The sequence below is a fragment of the Rhinolophus sinicus genome, chromosome 8 (assembly GCF_057876585.1).
Source record: "Rhinolophus sinicus isolate RSI-liver-muscle chromosome 8, RSI-T2T, whole genome shotgun sequence".
NCBI classification, from domain to species: Eukaryota; Metazoa; Chordata; class Mammalia; order Chiroptera; family Rhinolophidae; genus Rhinolophus; species Rhinolophus sinicus.
Window position 1 is genome coordinate 22,950,338 of NC_142508.1, and position 25,055 is coordinate 22,975,392.

The 25,055-nt window shown below is 38.4% G+C and overlaps 1 protein-coding gene across 1 annotated transcript in view; it reads left to right on the top strand.

Annotated features, from left to right (window-relative positions):
* Positions 1-417: 417 nt before the first annotated feature.
* Positions 418-25,055, top strand: part of TSPAN12 (tetraspanin 12) — a 93,439-nt gene continuing 68,801 nt past the window's right edge. Inside the window, exon 1 of the mRNA XM_074315668.2 lies at positions 418-538. The gene's annotated coding sequence lies outside the window, so the exon portion shown is untranslated. The remainder of the gene's footprint in view (positions 539-25,055) is intronic.

The following is a 25,055-nucleotide window of genomic DNA, read 5'->3' on the forward strand; positions in this document are numbered from 1 at the left end:
CCATTATTGTAAAAGAAAAACTACTAATACTGTAATTATATACATTGGGAGGAGTTATTCTTATCTGGTGATACTGAGATATGTAAAATATTTTCAATGTTGCAGTGTTGGTGTAGTTTTCATATGTTTTGTTTTTTGTTTTCTAAGGAATTTTAGCACTCGTGCCCTGAAGAAACCTCTGTTGAGCTCTTAGAGCATAGTAAAATCCATGACATGTGATTCAAAGAAAGTTCACTAATTAGGCGAAGAACATTTTCCAGATTCAAGAGCGCCTTCTTCACATTTGAGCATGGTCTACGGATCAGTGAAGATAGTAGTTCAAAGCGACTAGTCAGTTTGGTAGAATATGTACCTTGGTTACCCATTACATTTGCCTTTGTAAATAAAGTACAGTGAGTTTCCCTTTGATCTTGGGAAGATAGTTCAGCATGCTATACATAGCACAGAGATGAAAGTAGACGAGGCTGCTTAAAAGGAAATATGCCACTGAGTGATATAAAGCTTTCCAACTCTTTTGTGCAGAAGCAGAAGTAATCTGGTAAGTAATGTCCTTGCTTTGCAGTATTTTCATAGGGGACTTGGCATTAATTTCGGGTTATTTTTGATGAATATGAATAAACAATGGGCACTGCAGGGAAAATGTTATAAAACATTAGGCATAAATATGATCAGTGATTGATGATAGGCTGAATATGTTTGTTTCCGTTCCTTGAAAATTACATCTCGCTTTCACATTATTTCATCAAGAACCAACCCCCTGTCACTCTCCTCTCTGGCCCAGACATTAAGTTTTTAAAATTTATTAGAAATGCCTCTATCCTTGCATTTTATCTTCTCCTACCTCGTTGACATGACTTGTGTTATTATTGGCAGAGGATGATGCATTCAAAACAGAAAATAGGAAAAATTAGATTGCTGTGTTTTCCATTTTAATGACACACTGCTAGCATCTGGTAGATTCCTCCTGTTGCACTTTCCTCCTCAAATATACAGTTTTATCCCAGTTTTTTTTAAAAAATTCAGGCCAATGTCGTTGCTCATATTTAATTTATATTCTGAGAGCTGGCATTTTAATAGAGGTTTTGAACCCCAAAGAATAAATCCTGTTTGGAGGAATTTTTGACACAGGTAATAGATGGGGTGTAAGAAGTGGCCTGATTAGTGTGTATCAACGGGCCTCCACTGGAATTCTTGTCACCTGTTTGGAAAGCTGACGGTGGTTAAGGGATAGTCATAACGTGTACCATAATTTCTACTCCTGCTTTGTGGCAGTTTGATTTCATTGTTTTTTATAAAGTTTGTTGTAAAAAACCTAATTTTTAAAAATTCCTAACTTACCCATGGTGTTTAGGCTTTCAGTATTTACATGACTGCATTTTTCTTTGACAATTAAAAAAAGCACCTATTTTTCAACAAGGTCATTACCTTAACCCTTCTTTCCTCCATTTGCTCCCACAGAGGAGAACTGTCTTATCTAGTATATGTGCTGCCGAATCGAGCACGAGAACTGTCTTATCTAATAAGTGAAATTTGGAAGAGAAAGACGTCACTCGTTGCCTTCTCTCTCTCCTCTCCTCAACTTTCCTTTCCCCTCCCCTCTTCTCTCTCTCTCTCTCTCTCTCTCTCTCTCCTTTTTGGAAACCAGCCTTCCCATAGGGTGCATGCATTTTGGTCTGCCTGCCTGTGGGGATAACTGGGATTGAGCAGTTGCAACAGTTACAATGTCAGTTGGTCTAATTCAGTGGAAAAATAATATCAAGCACAGTTGGTTGCAATGTGTGTCTCTCATCTAGCCTTTGTCAGTAAGAAAGCTGATATCGTGAGCTCCATATTTGCCTTATAGTTAATACCCAACTTTTGGATAGAAGGGATGTTACCTATTGGGCTCTTCTAAACCCTGCAGGTATATCAGGTTGTCTCATGCTGATGGCATTAACTATCCAAATCATATATTTAATTCCTCTTGTTCTGATGCCATACTCGCCAAGTAGCCTTCAGATGATAACTAGCCTCTTTACAATGCTTGTGTATTGAAAACAAGGTGTGCACCAGAAGAATATTGATACCTGGCCTCCGTACCTGTTGTATTTATCCTTCTAAATTAATACATTGGCATTTTATTTTCAACTTTACTTTTGTAAGCCTGGTTGTCAACATTCATCTGCCCTTAAGAGGTGAGTCTGTCAATAGAATGACCTTGGAAGTTGTGGGCAAAAGTAGCCAAAGCTCCACGGCATTTCAGAATTCAATCCAATATTTTAAAACTACAAAGAGGTTTGATTAACGTGGGAAAATGCAGTATTGCCTTACATTCAAATGTCTTTACACCTACACGTGAATACATTTACTTGTCTTAGCACTAAGGAAAGCATAACCAAGGAAAGCAAAATCCAATTAAAAGGTATGGCCACCTGGGTGGGAGTTATAGAATCTAAGCTAACTTGAAAATTAGATGATGATGTGATTCTAATGGATATGAGCCCCAGGAGGTTTTCTTCTTTCACTTTTGAAGTCCATATTATTGTCTGCTATAATCTACAGGGTGCAGTAGCTTCTATCCCTGTCACAGACAGGATCCAGTCTTTTCTCAGACTAGCCTCAGGTCACGGAGAAGCTGAGAAAGCAGCTCCAAAAATTACTTGGAGATATAACCCTTACAATTTTGTGAGATGGTATGTTTCCTTTATGGAAAATAATTTCTAATATCTAGGAAGATTAGAATTAATTGGTAGAAATGTTTAGGAGAACCAAAATGTAATAATATTTTGACATTAATTAATGAGTGCTTTCTCACTATATTAGGTATCTGTAATGTGTAAGAGACATTAACCTGTTAGAATAACAGGTCAACCTTGTAAGACCATTTTAACATGTCTAATTGGGAACTGATTTAGAATTGTGTGTCTAGGTTGAATATAATTAATTTTATATATAATATCTAAAGATTTAAAAAAACTCAAAACCACTTTTAAAGTTCCACTTATTAATTTTTATAAGTATTGCTTAAATACTTGAGAAGTTTGTTACATAATTCATGTTTGCATACAAAATAATTGAATGTGTTAATGCAATTTAAAATGTTTAAAGGAGTTTAATTAACAAGGTTTATAACTGGCTCCAGACAGTAATTAAAGGTCACCTTTAAAGTGACAGAAAATTTGCTAGCTTTATACATGGGATAATAAGGTTTACATAAAGAACTGAAAACTACAAAGAAGAACTAATTCCTTTTTACTTTTAACTGTAATAAAGTGAATATTTAAAAAAAAACACAATCTATTAACAAATTTTTCCTCGTAAAAACCAGTCTGGAGGAACCCAAACGCTCCTTTAATAGGAATCACTTTTAGTCTCAGGCACAGATCAAGCTTCTAATATCAATAAGTTGAAGCCAGTGTTTAGCTTAGTCAGCAGTAGATTCACAGGAGCCAGCCTGGGATTGCCCTCTGGGACAGAGGCAACTGGCCTTTCACATACTGCATTCTGACCACGTTATGAGCAATTCCGTTCCTTTTTTTGGAACATCTACAACTTTATTAGTGGTTTATTAAAATAACTTATTTCCCTAAAGTACTGAATATTGAACATATAACATAGCATTGAGATTAAAATACACACTTTAAGTAATCATAGGCTTTTACTGTTCTCAAGCAAGTCAGCTCTGTTAATAATGAAGATAGGCTTGTAACTTGAATAACAGAATTTACCTGAATTCTTAATGCTTTCATGAGTTTGTGCTTCAAAAGAGCTTTTACCCTTTGTCTCGGCCTTAATGTGACGCATAAATGGATCACTATTTGTCAATGGCAAGAGGGTTTGGGAACCAGACAGATCTTGCTTTGAATTATAATTCAGGCTTACACTAGTCTGAGTCCTTGAGCAAAATCTTCAGCCTCTTAGTTTTCCTGTTTGTAAATTGGGGATCATAATACCTACCTTATAGGATTGCTATAAAGCTTAGAGATATTATGTAGAAAGAGTTGACATACAACTGCCCCTCAACAAATCAGATGTGATTCTTAAGGGTGATGTGGAAACAAGGGTGTACACTTGTTGGAGGTGAGAAAGGGTTAATTTCTGCAGTGGGTTGAGTGTGTGTGTGTGTGTGTGTCTGTGTGTCTGTGTGTGTGTGTGTGTGTGTGAAGGAGCAGCTGCCCTGACAATATGCTGCTGCAGTGCTTCATGGCCGGCTGCCAAATGGAGGCTCCAAAGACTCTAGTGCAATGTTAGGCGATGGTCTGCATCATGTAAATGATACCCTGCAAGAACTTCAGACTTCATGAGCTTGGAGCTCTGGCCTCATACAGGCTCCCAGAGATCACAGATCCTACACTCTGCTGGAGTGAGAGAAATCCCTAAGCCCAACAATTTGGGCTGCCTACTTAATTCCTGAAGGTCTCCTTCATTCACCACCTACGTTCTCGTGGTTCAGCTTTGCTCATATAGCTACTGGATGCTTGTTGTTGTTGTTTTCCCACCATGATTACTTGAGGTAAAATATTAGAATTTGAAACTTTGTGGAAACTGTAAAAAAGGTTGCATTTTACACACTGTTGTGGTTGACAAGATTCTGAAATTGGTATTTTATATCAGGCTCCAACTGTAAACGATATTAAAAGAATCACATAGTATGATGGAGAGAAAGAGCAAGACAGAGGTCAAAGATGCTGACAATATTTGGATGCAAAAAGAGAGGATGTTTTAGAGAGCTATATAAAAGGGAAGAGATCTCCTCCATTGATAGTCTTACTGAATTTCACTATTTTTCAATGAAGTCTTTGTACACGTGAAGACACCTTTTAAACGGAATAGCAGAGATGGGATCTAATGAATAATAGAAAAGAACATTGACATCAAATACTTTACTATTATCCCAAATACATTATCTTAGTATCATCTGTTTGGTAAGCAAAAAGTCAAAATAGTTCAGTTGACAAAATGTTCCGTTGAACTCTTCCCAATCTGGCCAACAGGAAATGGAATCTTTCAGGCATTCAAATATATGTTGATTGACTAACTTTAAATTGCCTTCAAGAGTTAGTTACACTTCTTATCATGATTTTGATTGGGTGAAACATGACTTTGTATTATATTCTTTTAGAGAAGTTACTTTTTCAATCTGAAAAATGTGTTTATGGAATGTCCATAGAGCGTTTTTAGACTCAGAAGAGATGAACAATAGAGACTGCTTTTAAGGGGGTTACAGTCTGGTGGAGAATATAAACTAACAAATAATTACGATGCACAATTTACATGTTAAAGAGGTTACATAAGGGGTGTGGGAGCATCAATGAGGGGAACTTAATTCAGCCTGGGCCTGTCAAAGAGTTCTGTTTTAGGCCTACAGTGTTGAAAATGCCAGTGAGTCGTCACTAGAAGCTGAATGTACAGTATTATAATTTTGGAGCAAGTAAAGGCTATAGATGGAACTCTAGGAGCTTTTCACAATTATGAAAAATATCAAATGCCTCTAAGGAGCATTTGTCACTCATGTGTAAATGCTGTGCTATTCCTTAGAATTAATTTCAAGTATAAATGAAAATGAAGTTTAAATATATATATTGTATAGGATGGCTTAGGATGTAACCAAAAATTCTTTTGATGATAGATTTGGTCAGGAAAATATAGAAAGAAAGCAAAGTCTCAGAAGAACATAATTTCTGATCTCAGTTGCAAAGACCCTTTTGATTAATCCCTATAACAGAATCTATAAAATTAATAAAAATCAATTAAATTATAACAATTATGAAAGTAATGAAAATTTGGTCATAAAATTAATATAAAAGGGTCCGAGTGAGACTGACATTTTCTTGACTAGGTTGGTAGCAATGGAGACAGAAAATAAGATGGATTTGATGTATCTTTTATAGCAGAATTGTTAGAAATTTCCATTAGAGTGAATACACTGTAGACATAAAAGAAAAGGGTGAATCAAGGATAAAATCTAGGTTTCTAGTTGAAAAACGAATGAATGGTGATTCCACTTACTAATTTAGAAGTGGGGTGTTGTTCCATCACGGAGCGTTCCATTTTGCAAACATGGAGCTTGAGAGAGATATGGTGTAGGTTTGATACTAGAATCTGGAGTTTCCGATGGAGGGAGTCTGGGCTAGAGCTGTACTTATAGGAGATAGTATAAATATAAATTAAAGCCTGATTGAGAACAAATTGAGATTATTGGAGGGAAAGAAAGGAAGAAAAATAAGTAGAAGGGACAGAATGGCTCAGGAAATGCAGCTGCTCCCCATTCCATCATCTCCCAGTGCCCTGCAGGGAGAAAGAACTCTTGAAATTAATCCCACTGTCTCATTCCTGGGTTAACTTGCTGAAGGAAGGAAGGGACAGTAGAAACGTATATGAAAGCATTCAATAGAAGCAGCTGCTGACTCTTCTGGGTAGTAATTTGATGACTGTTTAGCTTCAGTGGAATAATTTTGTTGAGTAGATGAAATAGTTTAAAATATTCTTATGCTGACTGTATATACCTTTACATCTTACCATTTTTTTTTAAAAAATTGCATGGGTAGATTTACGAAAGGGCATTTACAGGTAGAATTGACATGATTTTTAGGCTATAAAAGACTTGGGTATGCCTTATTTCAGTTTGAGTTAGTCCAATGAGCAAACATTACTGGTAAAATTCTAAAGCACTATATACCTGTTAATGATGAATGATCATTTCTATTTGTACTTTCCACATTGTTCTTAAATAATATAAAATTATATTGACAATTTATATGTATTATGTCTGTGGTAGAGAGTGATTTTTTTGGTTAGTATTTAATGGAAAGCAATAATTTAATAAGCCAATTAGAATTTAAAATGATTATTTTATGAACTAAATTTTTTTTTTCACTCTCCTTATTTAGTCTGTAAGCTTGGATACCTTTTCCCCCCTCTTTGTTTTTTTTTAAAGGAATGAAAGAGATGAAAATCTAAAGCATCCCTGTTATGGTCTGCACTGAAGTTACTAAGTTAAAAAACAAGTTCAGCAAGTTTTAAAGAAAAGACCTGTTAGTTAAGTAGAGGGCAAATATTTTCATTAGTGCTAAGTGGAAAAGGGAAAGTTTCATGTGACACATCAATGTTCTATCACTTCTCACCCGAAGCCCTTTTAACTCAGAAGAGGGAGAAAACAAAATAATGAATTTGAAATGAGGAGAGTTTACATCAGCAAAATATATTTTTTTCTCACAACGTGCAGAAAGAAGAGATGGTGCTATTTTATTCAGCATCTCTGCACTTTTTCATCTAAAATAGCATGTCATACAATTATTTTGGATATGTTTTTGACTAGGATGGAACAATTGAGGAAACCAACTAAAAAGAAGAGGTTGGATGCAGTAAGGAAGATTGGAAAAGGAGGTACATTCTTGTAGCCCACCCCATTTTGTTCAAGTGGTGATCAAACAGCTTTTCACATCCTGAAATCATCTCACACCTAGCTGGTGCCCCAAACGCTTTATTTACCTCCTGGAAGAGATGTGATTTTCTAGACGGGCTGAAACTGAAAGAAAGCCTCTGGAGCAGAATGGAATTTCTCTCAACAGTGGTGCTAGTTCTGGAAATTCACCTTGTAAAGGGGAGAGTAAAGGTGTGCTGTTTGAGACCTGTGAATATAATTAGTAGTGAACGGAGTTGATTTCTGTTGCTTGTGGTACCTTCAATCCAGCTCCAAAGGAAGTGTGCCCCAGGAAACTAATTAAGAAAAACTTGTACAGGAAAACACTGGGATCCCAAACCACTCTGATCATGAACCTTTTAAAATAACTGTTGTTATACTGGCTGGAGAAGGACCAGCCCACCTGTCCACATACACATCCTTCCTACTCAGCCACGGTAGGAGGGGAAAGACCGCGGGAAGAAAGGAGGCAATGCAGTCATACCACGATTTGCCTACATCACCAGGAGCAACAGGAGGCGTGAAGTGGGTGTTAGCAGGGGCAACGGAAGTTCAGTCACTATGGTGGCACCTGTGTCTATAGAAAACAGTTCAAATGATACCCAGAGACTGGGCGAGATAGGCTGGACCTCATTGAAGGAAAGAAGGGTATAAAAGCTTGCAGTTTACAAAACACACAAACAAAAACAAACAAACAAACAAAAAACAAAGAGAAAACCATGGTTGTTATTATTATCATCCTTTTTCCCTGCAAACATATTCTCTCATGTTGGCAAAAACTGGCAGGACATATTCCATTCAGAGATTATATTTACAATATTTAATCCATTATGGTCCAGTAACCAATAAGAGTGGAAGTTCCAAAGCCTTGAAAGAGATCCTGGAGGCATCTGCTGCCCCAACTGCAAGGCTTTATTTTATAGACTGTGCAAAGATTTGGGAAGCGTGGATAGGGTGGCTGGGGAATCAAGGGCTCAGAGCAGCAGCTATTTACCAAGTAGTGTAGAAGCATTTACTATTTTAATGACCAGTATGGCTATATCACTGCTTGCCAGATAAATATAAACTCTGATGAAATTAAGGAACGGTTCCCAAATGCTCCTTCCCTCCTATAAACTTGACTCAGTGGTATGCAGCATACATTTTGTTTTAGTTCAATGAATCTGAGCATGATTCGTTGATCATTCATCAAGTATTTATTTTACTAAACATTAATTTTGACGCTAAAAAGATTTTAGAACTACTTATTTTGAATCTTTCTTTATACTTCACATATGAAATCAAAATTGAGTTATCAAATGGCTTTTATAGATCCAAATCAAGATTTCATTCATGAATCAAGGTTTCATTGAAACATCGTAATGTATACATGCATTTGAAGTATCTCAGGATCATTATAACATAAAGATTTGAGAAGAACTCATTTAGCACCACCTTTCCATGCATGGTTTTTAAAAGGTATCAGAAGAGCAAAAAAATTGTACTGATCATAAATTATAGAAAATTAATAGTAAAGATTGGTATTTTTTTCTTCCACTGATACAAACAGGGGAAGAACTGTCTTGGATACACCTCAGTTCTACCAGATGTCTAAATGTCCCAACCATCCAAAAGAGAGCATGCACATCAATTTGCTTTCCAGCACTGAGGTGGAGTTTGTTCTCACCCCCCTAAGAGCCTTCTGTGGATTAAAGGACACATTTTCCAGGGGGCAGCAATAACTTGTTATCCTCAAAAACAAGACTGATTCTATCTAATTGAGTGGTTCAGAGTTTTCTTGGTTATGGAAAGAATGGGGAAAAAAATTATTAGGGAGCTTGGAGCATTTTCTGTTTTGGAGAATTATAGGCAGAATTTAGTGCTCTCTTTATGTACTTTTTTTCTCAGAGAAAGGATGATTTTTAAAAATCTGTTGCCAGGTACATAGATAGATAATCAAATAGGTAGGTGGATAGATGGTAGATAGATAGCAGATAGACGATAGATAGATAGATAGATACATACATACATACATACATACATACATACATACATACATACAGATACATAGATACACAGTTGATAGATAACTTTTTAAAAATCAGGATTGGATCACCAATGAGCAATATGAGTACAATCTTTTTGTTCTTGCTTCTCTCTATAGTTTTTAGCCATCTCATTAATTCTTGCTTCTCTGATTTTTCCCTCCGTCTTTATTTCAGTCTCCTCCCTTCATTCCTCTCCCTTCCTCCCTAGTCTCCTCCCTTCCTATCTCGTCTCTTTCTTCCTCTCTCCTTCCCTCTTTCTGTTCCTCCCTCCCCCCATCTCTTTGTCCCTTCCCCTTTCCTGCTTCGGTCCTTCCCTCATTCCCTTTCTGCTCTAACTCCAGTCACACAATGCTTCCTTAATCCTTTTCTTCCTCTTTTAATGCTTCAGCACATCTAATCAAGCAAAATACTGGAAATTTGTCTGGGGGAGTTTTGTGGGACTAGGAGACAGGGTACATAAGAAAGATTTTATGATATGGGTATTGTAAAAGGTCTAAAGTGGTAAAAAGCTGTTCTGTAGTTAAGCTCATTAGAACAAAATATGTAAAACAGTTACAGATTAAACTAAATGTTCCTTAGTGCTGCTAACTAATTAAACTAAGTGAATACTTATGATTTGTTTTATCATTTGTACATTAAGAACATTTCTTAAATGGAGAATAATTACAGAAAAAGCCTAATTAGATGCTAACAGACCATACTCTTCTGTTCTGATGCATTAATGATTTCTTTTGTGTTATAATTATTGTATTCATCAGGGTGGGTTAAGTGTTTCTTTTTTAGTATTCATGTAAAGGATTTATACTGCAAAGTAGGACTTAAGAATAAGTCAGTTATTTTAAATGAGTTTGATATTTCTACTCTGACTCATTGCAGCTTTATTATCTGCATTTCAAAAATGTCTAAAACATCAGGCATTACTGTTAGTTTTAGCAGAAAATATGTCTTTTGAAAATCACACCTTTCCCTAATTCTTTCTATTAAACTGAGAATCTCAAATGAACTTATAGTGAGCTATTATTGATTCCTGATATACTAATTCTTTTGTGAAGACTGTCAAGTCATAAAATAATATAATATTGTCATTTTTATGCTGTAAATGCAAGAATAATAGGCTAAGTACATCATGATTTATGATCTCGAATCTGAATCAACAGAGGAAATTAGTAACTACCAGAGGAGGTCCAAGATGGAGGATTAGGTAAACTCTGTGCTGACTGTATCCCCGGATCACACTGAAAATACAAATAAGTTATAGAGCAGTCAACCTCAGAAATCACCTGAAGATGAGCTGAACAAAACCCTTATAACTGATACTAAGAAGAGGCCACATTGCGACTGGTAGGAGGGGTAAAGATGCAACATGGGCTGACCCGAAATGCATAGCGAGTGACTGAACGCTGGGAGGGACACCTCAGGGGAGGGGGTGCCCCAAGAAGAAGGAGGAGTCCCAGCCACACATCAGGCTCTCGAGGCCAGCGGTCCTGTGCCTGGAAGAGGAGTTCCCACAACATCTGGCTGTGAAAATCAGCAAGGACTCTGTCTACCCATCCTGGTGAGACCAAAGGCAGCTAGAAACCCTGACACCCTCATAAAGGGCCCCCACACAGACTCATTCACTTGCAAACACTTACCTGGTCCCCTGTGGCGGAGAAGCAACTTGAGAGGTGCCAGAGACATATGGGGAAAGACTGAATTGTGTAGCTTCAGGGCAAGGAATAGCGAGAGAGGAGCCATTATCCCTGTGTGGAGCCTGACTCACAGGTAACCTACAGAAAGGCGCCATCTTGCCTATGTTGAACCCTCCTCCAAAGGGCTAACTCTGAGCCTGCATTGGTCTGGTAAAATCCGCATGCACGCTACCTTGGTGATGCCCTGGGTCCCTGCCCTACTCAGCTAGTGCTGCATCACAGGGAGCACTCTCCGAACCTGGGTGGCGGCCCCATCCCACAAGCTGTAGAAGGCTTTTATAGCAGCAAACGACCCAGGGCAGTCCGGAAACTTTCGGTGGTAGACAGTGAGCCATAACCTATTTCACAGCCTCTGGTGGGTGGCTCTCAGGGCTCTAAGGTAAGCTGCTCCACAGTCTTTCTGGGGCATTTTTGCAAAGTGGTCACAGGCCCGACACCAGTGCAAGAACTAAAACTGCATTACCTTTGTAAAAACCATTGCCCAGACCCCATAGTTCCTTGGAACCCCATCCCACCCATATATTTCTGAATTGCTGAGGACACTCTCAACACAAGGTCAACTAGCCTAGCCCTTGCACCCATAGATCTTTCAATGGCTGAGCATTATGGGCAACTGGCAGGTGGCAACAGTCCTAGGGAAACCTAGGCCTTTTGCGAAGCTGCCTAGTACTGGTGGCAGCCAGCCTTGGATCACAGTAAGGACATCCCCACATGCCTCTAGGACTAGCACAGGCAGCAATCAACCACATATAGCTGTGTAGCTTCTACCATATAGCCCCGGGCTTGTCACAGGCAAGGCTGAAATTGGTCTGCATGGGACCCCCTCTCAAGAGGCACCAGAAATAACACACGCAGAGGCCAGCTTCAGTCCACACCAGAGCATGACCTGGTTAGCCCCACAAGAGGCACACCCAAAGGGTGGTCTCAACAGGCACAAGAGTCCAGTGGGGTGAGTTCTCTTCTGAGGGGTCAGCCCCCACACAGCAGCCCATACACTGTGGGCATAGCCAGTCCTCACAGTCAATTAACCTAGGAGTCATTCCCACCCACTGATGCACCACAAACAATCAAGCCTCAACTACAACAGGAGAACACACACAACACACAAGGGACACTCCTGGAACGCACACAGGAGATCAAGGAGACTGTGCCACTGGACCACACAGGACTATATAAGGCCACCCAGTAAAGACTGAGAGGCGTAGGACATCTGCCTAATGCTTAGAAGCAAACACAGGGAGGCAGCCAGAATGAAGAAACAAAAAAGCATGTCACAAATAGAAGAACAGGCGAAACCTCCCAAAATGGAACTAAATGAAATGGAGGCAACCAACCTACCAGAGACAGAGTTTAAAACACAGGTTATAAGAATGCTTAAGGAACTTGGTGAGAACTGCAACAAAGAGGTAACAAGCGTAAAGAAGGACATAAAAACCATAAAAAAGAACCATCACAAATGAAGAATACAATAACTAAAATGAAGACTACTCTAGAAGGAAATCAACAGCAGATTAGATGAAGCAGAGGATCGAATAAGCGATTTAGAAGACAAAGTAGCAGAAAACACCTAATAGAAACAAAAAGAAAAAAGAATAAAAAGCAATGAAAATAGCTTAAGGGACCTGTGGAACAACAGCAAGCGTAACAACATTCACATCATAGGGGTACCAGAAGGACAGGAGAGGGAGCAAGGGATCGAGAACCTATTTGAAAAAATAGTGACTGAAAACTAACCTGTTGAAGGAAATTGACATACAAGCCCAGGAAGCATAGAGAGTCCCAAACAAGATGAAACCAAAGAGGCCCACGCCAAGACACATTATAATTAAAATGCCAAAATTTAAAGACAAATAGAGAAAGACAACTAGTAACCACAAGGGAGCTCACATAAGACTGTCAGCTGATTTCTCAACAGAAACTTTGCAGCTAGAAAGTAGTGGCAGGAAATATTCAAAGTGATGAAAAACAAGGGCCTACAACCAAGACTACTCTGTCCAGCGAGGCTATTATTTAAAATGGAAGGAGAGTTAAAGAGCTTCCTAGATGGGAAAAAGCTAAAGGAGTTCCTCACCACCATGCCAGTATTACAACAAATGTTAAAAGGACTTGTTTAAGAAGAAGGGGGGGGGGGGGGGAAACAAGACTTAAATATGAGATCTGAAACCATAAAACTCCTAGAAGGAAATATAGGAAGTAAACCCTCAGACATTACCCTTAGTAATATTTTTACTGATATATTTCCTTGGGCAAGAGAAACAAAAGAAAAAAATAAGCAAATGGGATGACATAAAACTAAAAAGGTTTTGGACAGCAAAGGAAACCATCACAAAATGAAAAGACAACCTACTGAATGGGATAAGATATTTGCCAATGATACATCTGATAAGGGGTTAATATCCAAAATTTATAAAAAACTCATATGAGTCAACACCAACAATACAAACAATCTAAATTTTAAAAATGTGCACAGGATCTAAATAGATATTTCTCCAAAGAGGACATACAGCTAGCCAATAGACATATGAAAAGATGCTCAACATCACGAATAATCAGAGAAATGCAAATAAAAGCCACAAGGAGATACCACTTCACACCCGTCAGAATGGCTATCATCAATAAGTCCACAAACAACAAGTGCTGGGGAGGATGTGGAGAAAATGGAACCCTTGTGTACTATTGGTGGGATTGCAAATTGGTGCAACCACTATGGAAAACAGTATCAAGGGTCCTCAAAAAGTTAAAAATAGAGCTACCTTATGACCCAGCAATTCTACTCCTGGATATTTATCCAAAGAAATCCAAAATACTAATTAAAAAAATATATGCACCGCTATGTTTACTGCAGCACTATTCATAATAGCAAGATGTAGAAATAACTGAAATGCCTATCAATAGATGATTGGATAAAGAAACTGGTACATTTATACAATGGAGTATTACTATCCCGTGAAAAAGAATAAATCTTACCATTTACAACAAGAAAAATGGACCTAGAGAATATTATGCTAAGTGACTAAAATGACAAATACCATATGATCTCACTTATATGTGGTATCTACAGAATAGAATAAACAAACAAACAAAACAGAAATAGATTCATGGATACAGAGAACAATTTGATGGTTGCTAAATGGGAGGGTGTTGGAGGATGGGTAAGAAAAGTGAAGGGATTTGGAAGTGCAAATGAGTAGTCATAAAATATCATGGGGATGTGAAATACAGTATGGGGATTATAGTCAATAATGTAAAAATTATGTATGGTGTCAGATGGTTACTAGACTTATCGGGGTGATCACTATATACAAATGTCTAACCACTGTGCTGTACAACTGAAACTAACATAAAACAATATTGAATGTCAAATATAATTAAAATGTATATACATAGTCACGGGATGTAAAATACAGCATAAGAAATATAGTCAATGGTATTGTAATAGCTATGCACAATGTCTGATGTGTAGTAGACTTGCAGGGGGTTATCACTTTGTGAGGAGTGTAAATGTCTAATCATTATGTTGTTTTGTACACTTGAAACTAATAATATAAAAAGAAATTAGTAACTATCAATTAGCATTAATTTATAAAGTCAATTGTATATACTATGAATGTCCAGTGTACAAAAAAATTACGAGACGAAGTACGAATGTGGATGCATATACAATTCTATGTTTTAATCACAGCCATCTTCAGATTTGAAAGACAAAAGAATAAGAAAAAAAGCAATTTTAACCTCTCTAATGCTAAGATAGATCTAGAGCACATATGAGTATTTGATTTATATAATACAAGGACCATATCTAAAGCTCTCATAGAAATGGAATTTTTTTAAATCAAAGGTAATATGTAAATTAATATTGTAACCTAACTTTGAACCTTAACAATTGAGTTGTGATTTGTCATAATAGTATCAAAATGCAAAGCTATTATTATCAATAGAATTGAAGAACATCTCCCATATCAGTACTTATTGTTTAGATTTAAGGAAAGGGTGTTAGGTCATGAATATTTGGCCTATAAAAATATTACTGTGGGTAGTAATTTTTGTCAGAAGAAGAAAGGATAGAATTTTAAACACGTGATCAGATTGCTCAAAGTTAGAATTATGATATTAAAATTAAAGAAGTTAATAGAATGCTAGAGATAAAAATCTCTTTCTTATCTGTCCAGATGGAGAGCCATTAAACAACTTTAGGTTTTCTGGCCCAGGGAAAATCTGGTTTAGAACCTCAGTCCTTTGTTTCCCAGTTCACTGGTCATTCCACTCACTAGATGGGCTTGAGGTCGTTCAAGTAAAAAATTAAAGTTGGAAATATTATGATCAGGTAAAAGGAAAATCCCCTTCAAATATTTTCTCAAGAGTCTTATTTTTGAAAGGTTAGTTCAGTAATACTCCTAGGACCAGAGTTCACTGATCTTAGAACCTTAACTACACTAAACGGAGATGGGGAAAAAAAAAACAAACACACACACACACATACATGCACACATGTGCACACACACAATCTTTATATTAAATCCTTAGGCAAAAACCAACATCACAAAATCCTTACACGAAAGCTCATGGATTTTTCCAGAGTCTCATTAGAGTATGTCCTCTGGCTTTGAGTTCTGTTCTATCATCTTGGTTCTCCTGATTTTCCGCCCAGAGTAGATGAATAAATCTATTCCGTTGCTTTTGACAGAAAATAGAGCAGGGGATAGGGAAGGGGAGAGCTGTGTAGCTTGCTGCAAGCACACTATGGCCTGCAAAAATCACAAACAAACCAGCAAAATCCAGCCTGACAGTGAGAAGACAGAATGTTACAAACTCACTCAGTAGAGAAGCTAAAACCCTGCTTACTTCCACAAGCTGTGGGACCAACCCCGAAAAGAGACTTTAATGTATTTGCTGTTAAAATTCAAGCATGTTTAGACAAAACAAAAACAAAGACACAAAAACCATACAAATCTCTCCAGGTTGATATAGGAAAGGACTGGGGACAGTGTCCTAGATCTAGGGCTTCAGGTACGTGTCTGAAGGGTCAAGGCAGACCCAGGCTTGTTTCTTGCAGATTTTAGTCTCCAAGGAGGTCCAATGCTGTGTGAGTGTGAGTGTGTGTGTGTTGGAGGGTGATCATGGTGTGTGTGTATTTTGGGGGTTGGGGGTGATGATCCACAACATTAAGAAAATTCCAAGTTAAGCAGGTGGTACCTCATGGTGTTTTAAAGATCCAGTCCCAACAGGTCCCAGAAAACTAAGAAAGCAAATGAAGTATAGGGAGCAAGACCTAGCTTATGGAGGGAGAAATCAAGAATAGTATTAGGGCATAGCCAAAAGATGGGGTTTGGGGAAGGATTTCTGATTTTAAATAGGATTTGAAATTGGGATACCCTGTAGGCAAAGCAGAGGCTGGAGCCCATGATTTGTGCTGGACCAATAGTGTGGGGCCAATGGGGACCGGCTTCAACCGGGGGCAGAGGGATTCTCGGAAGCCCTGGCAGCCAATAAGCTTGTCTTTCCTCTTATACCATCTGCACCAACCTCAGGGTTGTTTCAGCACCAGAGTGGGGCTGAGCATGCAGAAGAAGCATATCAGGAATTCAGCAAGTAACTGCTAATTGCCTGCTGATTCTCCTACTTTTCAACAATGCCCCTGGGCATAGGTTCCTCTACCAATGAATCCAATCAAAATGTGGCTTCAGGGGGCTGGCCCGGTGGCTCAGGCAGTTGGAGCTCCAGTTCCTAACTCCGAAGGCTGCCGGTTCAATTCCCACATGGGCCAGTGGGCTCTCAACCACAAGGTTGCCAGATGGTGGGATTGAACACGGAACTTTGAGCTGAGCTGCCGCTGAGCTTCCGGATGGCTCAGTTGATTGGAGCGTGTCCACTCAACCACAAGGTTGCAAGGGATGGTGGGCTGTGCCCCCTGCAACTAGAAACAGCAACTGGACCTGGAGCTGAGCTGCGCCCTCCACAACTAAGACTGAAAGGACAACAACTTGAAGCTGAATGGCACCCTCCACAACTAAGATTGAAAGGACTGAAAGGACGACAACTTGACTTGAAAAAAAAAAAAAGTGCTGGAAGTACACACTGTTCCCCCAATAAAGTCTTGTTCCCCTTCCCCAATGAAATCTTAATTTAAAAAAATGTGGCTTCAGAACCAAATGAATAGTTTCTGAGGTCAGTGTTCATATCCCAGGATGACTTCTCCCAGCTGTCTTAATCCCACATTCTCTTCTGAAAACCAGCCACCTACAGTCTAGGCTGTGTCCTCATTACATCCATGAGTCTCTTCCCAATTGTCTTGCATGGAAATTTCTCTTAGGGAGAGAATTGTGTGAAAGCTGAGACATCTATGGCATAGTTTGAGTCTATAAAACAAATAAGATAGCTATGTTGTCAGCCTGAGAAGTTACCAGAACTTTGGGAATAACGTGTAGGCAGTGCGAGAGAACAGAGAAGGGGTGAGGGGCAGTCACTATGGAAACTTCAGGGAAAGACAACCAGGAAGAAGTAAGTAGTAGAGTAACCAGAGGATTTCTAATATTTGATTTTGAATTATATGTGGTGCTGCTATGGAAATCCCTTCAGATGCCCTGAGACTTTAGTCAAGGCAGCTACAAATGTCGGCTTAATACTTTGAGAGAGAAGGAATCTTTTCCTGAAATCTGTCACCCTTCAGAGAAAAGAATAGCATGCATGAGATGGCAAGATGATCCATAAACAGATTCGGAACTCTAGAAGACGGCTTCTTCTCTTTGCCCATCCCAAGAATCCCCAGAGGGATTACAAGGGGGAAAACAACTTTACACACTGTTTGCAGAAAGAGGCTCAGCCTATTCTATTTAAACCTCAAAGGGCAGTGTGACCCCAGCTAAATTTAGGTCACTCACATATTATATAATACTCATGACCACTTTAGGAGGTAGGTATGCAGATAAGGAAACTGAGGCTTACAGAGGTGAGGACGTGAGGTCATTTCCTCCTGATCACATTACTAGCAAGTGGTGAAACCAGCATTCAAATCCCCGACTGACTTTGGAACCTCTGTTGTTACGCTATTCTTCTGCTCATGTCAAAACCCATTAGTGATTGTCATTGCTTCTGAATAAAGTGCAAACTCCTCAGCCCAGCTTTAAAAATCTTCCTTAATCTGGAAACCACAAATGGTTCTAATTTTAACATTATGACTCTTAAAACCAGTGACTAGAGGAATTTCTCTGGAACTGTGGTTCTTGCTCTGGAATCTTGGTTTTCTTGGGACCTGCCTTCATCTCCCTGGACCACCCTGACCGACTAAGGCCTGGAGAGAGTGGTTAAATCACCTTGATATGGAGGGGGGTCTTTTCCTGCTTCTCATGGGTTTTTTTGCTGCCCAACTCCTGTGCCACTGAGCTCTGTCTGTCTGCCAGGGCACCTGCCTGTTACCATTTGCTGGACCTCTCTGTTGCTGCCATCTGTCTTCCTGCTGAGATTCCCACTTCACACTTGCCAACACATTCCCCTCATACTTGGTTCCGCTCGGCTGGCTGAATTTCAATGCCTTTTGATGGGTCTTCACTCAATTCCAGTCACAGTCTAATTGATTGGTCTAGTTTTTAAGTTCTGGCCATCCCTGTGGATTCTGACCATCTTCTCCCATAACTGAATGAGGCACTTTTGTGAAACTTTGGATGTGTAGCAAACGTGATAAGTTCATGGAACTGTTTGGCAACATTGGCCTGAATAGAGTGAAGGTCGTAGAGGGGAGGGAAGAAGTGAAATGATTTATAACATCCTTAGTATAGTGCAAGCTGCGGATAGTAAAAAGAAAAAAGAAATCAAGAAAGAGAGTAAGCTGAAATAGTGCCATTTGTGACAAAATAGATGGATCTTGAGATTATCATGCTACGCAAAATAAGTCACACAGAAAAAGTGAAGAACCGTATGACTTCACCATATGATATGTGGTGAAACAAGGGAAAAAGACAAAGAAACAAAAACTCATAGACACAGACAATAGTTTAGTGGTTACCAGAGGATAAGGGGGGGGGGGAGGGCTGGTAGATGAGGATAAACAGGGTCAAATACATGGTGATGGAAAGAGAACTGACTGTGGGTGGTGAGCACACAACGTGATATACAGATGATGTAACACAGAATTGTACACCTGAAACCTATGTAACTTTACTAACCATTGTCACCCCAATAAATTTTAATTTAAAAAAAAAGAAAAAGAAAATGAGAGTAAACTTAAATAACATAAGATTTTGGTTACTATATTCTCAGTTTTTATGTCTGATCTAAGAAATGGTGTCTGGGACCTAGTTAATTAAATTAACATGATCAGCGTTGCAGCCCAAGCTGGCTGCTGCCATATTTTAGGTCACCTTCCTTGAAGTGTAAACCAGCTCATGTCCACATTGGCAGACTTGGAAAGATTCCGTTCTGTGACCCAGTGCTAAGGTGACAGTGACTCATAAAACACCATCAACATAAAACGCCCACCAGAAAACACACACTTTAACTCCTACTAGTCATCTTGGAACATATGTGTACGTTTTCTAAACTAAACATATTACATCTAAAATCTTTTTTTCTAGTCATTTACAGTGAGTAATATTAGTGATAAAGCTAAGAAAGATATTCAAATCACAGTAATTCTTGTTAAATAATTAAAACTAACTCTGAGTTACGAATGGATGTTTTATGTCCCTGGCATGATACCTCCTCCCTTATATCTGTGAACAGTAATCATTAATACTACTTCTAAGAAAGAATACTGAGGATACAGAGATAGTGAACATTATGGCAATTGCTAGTTCTATGCAAAGGGAAAAAAACGTAGCATCATCACTGAAAGAACGCAGGCACACTAGCTTTTTGTCTTATTCATCTATCAATTACTTATGCATTCATAGCATGAAATAGGAAATGAAAATTAACTACAACTCTAGTTCGCCATACATGGTTAGGGCTAATACACAAACACAAATAATAACATAGGAATAGAAAGTCTAAGTTTCAATGATAAAACTCTTGTACAGGCTGAATTATAATCACAAAATCATAATTGTTTGTATTATATAAAGTGGTTGGTTTACATGTGGTAGAATGAAGAAACCTGTGAGCTTGGATTAGCCAATTAAAAATAGGTTTTAAAATTAAATGTTTTATCCAGAGCAAATAAATAAATGCTTTATTAATGTGCTGCTGGAATAATCTGAGTTTTAAAACACAGCAAGTGAATGGAAGGAACAGCAGATGAAAACGCATAGTCATATTCATGGTAACTATTTGGTTCTCTTTCTCCTGGTTGTTGTATTGTGGGCATGACAAGAAGCTGATGCAGTGGTATAACGGAATAATTCCTGAGGAACCTTTCTAAGAAAAGTAGGGCTTCATATAAGGAACTCAGACAACTCAACAACCAAAAAAGAAACAATCCAAATAAAATATGGGCAGAGGACCTGAATAGACATTTTTCCAAAGAGGACATACAAATGGCAAATAGACACACGAAAAAAATGCTCATCGCTAATCATCAGAGAAATGCATGTAAAAACCACAATGAGCTATCACCTCACCCCAGTCAGAATGGCTATCATCAACAAGACAAATAGTAACAAGTGATGGAGAGGTTGTGGAGAAAAAGGAACCCTCATACACTGTTGGTGGGAATGCAGATTGCTGCAGCCACTCTGGAAGGCAAAGTGGAAGTTCCTCAAAGTATTAAGAATAGAATTACCATATGAACCAGCAATCCCTCTCTTGGGTATCTACCCAAAAAATCTGAAGACATTTATCCGTGAAGATATATGTGCTCTGATATTCGTTGCAGCTTTATTTACGGTGGCCAAGACATGGTAAAAACCAGAGTGTCCTTCCATAGATGACTGGATAAAGAAGATGTGGTATACATACACAATGGAATACTATTCTGCCATAAGAAAAGATGAAATAGTGCCATTTGCAACAACATGGATGGATCCTGAGATTATTATGAAAAATGAAATAAATCACACAGAAAAAGTTGAGAACCATAGGATTTCACTTATATGTGGAATATAAAATGGAAAACAACAAAGGAACAAGACAAACAAATGAAGAAACAAAAACTCATAGACATAGACAATAGTTTAGTGGTTACCAGAAGGTAAGTGGGGAGGGGGGTGGGAGATGAGGGTAAATGGGATCAAATATATGGTGATGAAAGAATAACTGACTCTGGGTGGTGAACACAAAATGTGATGTATAGATGATAACTGTATTACAGAATTGTACACCTGAAACCTATGTAACTTTACTAACCATTGTCACCCCAATAAACTTTAATTAAAATGAAAAAAGAAAGAAAAGTAGGGTTCGACTGCTGTTTGTAAATGGAGCTTGCATTCCTTCGTTTTCTGTATAGTTTGTTTCAAAGAATTGGAAGTTAAGACCTTGTACAAAGGGGAGGAATTCTTAAATTCTGTAAATGTTGCTTTCTGAAGAGGAAGTATGCTAATGACATTATAAATTCTTTGGGAGTCAAAATTACGTTAGAACTGTTGGTACCTCCTAGTACAGTTCTGAGTTTTTAGTAACAATTGAATAAATATTTATTAAGTAGGTCTGGATTATTTGTACCAATGTAAGTTGGCGAAATGAGCCCATATCTCTGAATTTTGTACCGAGGCTAAGTTTGAATATACTGCAACAAGAAATTCTTTTAGGTTTTTCTCTATGAAGGTGATGATTGGGGCAACGCTTTAATCAATAGTATGGTGTACAAATACAAATGTAGTGCAGGGTGTAAGCTTATGGCATGGGATGGAAGTTATGTGATCTGAGTTCTCTTAGGGTCCTTTGCTGTTGTCACTAGGTTCCTGTTTCAGTGGTTCTCTCAGTAACTAAGGGCATTTGCTGAGTAGTGCCACAGTAGTTGGCTGAGAGCTGGGTTCTTTTGGCAGTGAACAGGAGAGGGGATGGGAGCATCCATTCCTTTTTATATCCCATAATTCAAACAAAATTCTGACTGTACTCAGTTATCTACCCTCCTCTGTTTGTCCATGTGTTTCAGAGAAGAGTTGCCCCAGGCACAGGAAATGTGCCTGATTGCTTTAAATCGGTCATGGCAGACCCATGGGTCTTGCCAATAATTGGTGCATACATAACTATGTGGTGAGCTGCCAGCTCATGAATCTAAGGAATAATCTGCCGCAAAACTTCTGGGAGAGTTTTCCTTGATCCTAAGGGAGACCCACAGAAGGGAATAGTTTCTTCCTCCTGTAGAAGTAGTAATGGGACACAATGGCTGGATTTGCACAACCATCGTGTGATCATGAGAAGAGGTAGCCCAAAGATACTAGCTGACACATTGTGTATATCAGAAAAGTAAGGTAGAAAACGATTAATTCCTTGACGTCATTGTTGAGTGGGTGAATTGCTATTCTGGGGCTTACTGTTATATGAAATAATATATTTACATATATTGTTATGTTTGTGGCACTTCGAATTGCATTTTAGTTTCCATAGGGTTGCCTAAATTAGCAAATGAAAATATAAGATGTACAGTTAAATTTGAATTTCAGATAAATGTTGAATAATTATTTTTTAGTACATGTATATCCAATGTGAATTTTTCCTGTGCAATATTTAGGACATCCTTATACTAAAAAATTATTTGTTGTTTATCTGAAATTCTAAATGGGAATCCTGTATTTTTTTGTCAACCTTAGCTTGTGGTTGGAAGAAGTCTACGTAATGCAGTGATAAAAGGGTTTTCTCAATCCGATTGGGTCTACTCTTTTAGAAATAAAAGGTGAAAGTAGATTTACCAGTCACAGTTTAAGCATATATATTTGAAATTCAGCCTCATATTCTCCAGAACTAAGATAAAAATGCCTAGAATATTTTTCTTCTTGAGGCTTGTCAATGACTCTCCACCCAAATTTGAAATATGATAGTAACACAGATTAACAGTGGAAAGAGTCAGACAGATCTTAGAACCTGTTTCTTTACTTACTACCTGTGTGACCCTGGAGAAATCTCCGAGTCTCAGTATGGCACCGTGTAGTTATGAGGAATTACGAGAAGCATTTAGTACATCAGGCACATATTACTTGCTCAGAACATGTTATGTCTCTTTCCTGTATTGATTATGAAGAGGTGTCTTGAGTGTACTGTAAGTTTTAGGTTGGTGCAAAAGTGGTTGCGGCTTTTGCAATTAATTGTAACCTTTTAAACCACAATTACCTTTGCACCAACCTAATACTATACTAAGAAGCAGTAGAAACTCATGCATCCTACTGAATACATATGCTGCTCCTTCCCTCTGCACAACTTGAGCAGAGAGAGTGGAATAACTTATGGACGAATGAGTTGCCTTGCAGAGTGAAGAACTTGTATTACCTTACTGCATGGCTGAGTTTTACTCCTGACTCTGGAACTGACACATGTTCCTTTACTCTTCATAATTCCAGAAGATGCTTTGTTGCTTTGTTCATATAAATAGCAGGTGTTATCATCTAAACTGAAAAGAGTATTTTTGCCTTTTCTTGGAGGATAGAGAACCATCTTATTCCTAGTATCCTCAGCATACTTATATTTAGTAACTTAGCATCTTTAGTAGGTATCACACACACTCAAAATGTACATAGTGAAGCATACACAGCGATAGAGCTGCATTTCTGGCTCATGGGCAATGAATAGACCATAGGGTCTTCCTAGTATGTTATTCTATGTTCAAATTGTCATGCCCATTTGGGGATTTTTCTACCCTCCATTTGTGCATATACACACAATAAAGTTATTCTCACAGAGAAAAATATGGAGCCCACAAAATGACAGCTGTGATGTCAAGTCTTGTGTGCGTCTGTAATCCTGGAGAAGAACTGGAGAGGGAGGAAAGAGCAGCTGCCCTCAAGTTGTTGATGGGAGGATTACTAGAGGGAGGAATGGTCAGGTTTAGAGAATCAAAACTTCCCACTCTTGCAATGGCTCACATGTGGTGAGGTCTCTATTGAAATGTTGAGCCATAGACTCTGATGACCTTTTATCAGAAATAGTATAGCAGTAACTACAGCTCTGTTTCCTTCTTAACTCGTGAAACGGGGGTATTAATTTTAATTTATCAGCTCACAGGTGAGGGAGGTGAGGGTTTTGATCTAGCTAAACCCAAAAACACTGCTTTGCTAATTTTCAAGTATCTGTAAAACGTTAGTTGCAGTGGTTTTCAAATGTTGCTGCGATTACACATAACTTGGAAACTTTGAAAAGCCATAATGCCTAGGTCACATTTGCAGAGATTCTGATTTAATAGGTATGGGGTATGGCCTGTGCATTAGGATTTTTTTCAAAACTTCCTGAGTGATTCTAATATACAGCCGTTTTTGAGAATCTCTGAACTAGAGTACTCGTTAGAGAGTATGATTCTGGATTTCAGTTTGGATTTACCACAAGATGAGATATTGAGCAACTCCTTTAACTTCCCGTGGTTCCATATTATTTACGAAAAAGAGTGGGGGTCATATGTACTTCTAAAGCACCTTCCTTTAAAATTGTATTATTCTAGGGACTTAAAAGTTTATGAATTATGGGAAGGCACCTAACTACTTTCCAGAAATAGAAGAGGATCTCTGTTCAGTGATACAGGAATTACTTGCACTTTTTGTCAATTTCAATCTGGGGAAGTTTCTGTCTGAGAACTGTGTGGTGCCAACAGCATTCCGATGCTGGGCTGCTTCAGCGTTTATCTGCTTAGAACTGGTGTACACCCTAATGTGAGCAGAAACTGAAAGTGGGTTCCTTTACTCTTCATGATTCCAGAAGATGCTTTTCTTGTCAGAATTAGAGTCATCTGATGGCTAGCTGGACACTTTTCTTGGTGTTTTGTGTGGACGGACGGCTATCTTTGTGCTCTTTGGGGCTTGTTGCCTTACATTCAGCTTAGTGACTTGCTTGCCAAGAATTGTCCTAACTCGAACCCAG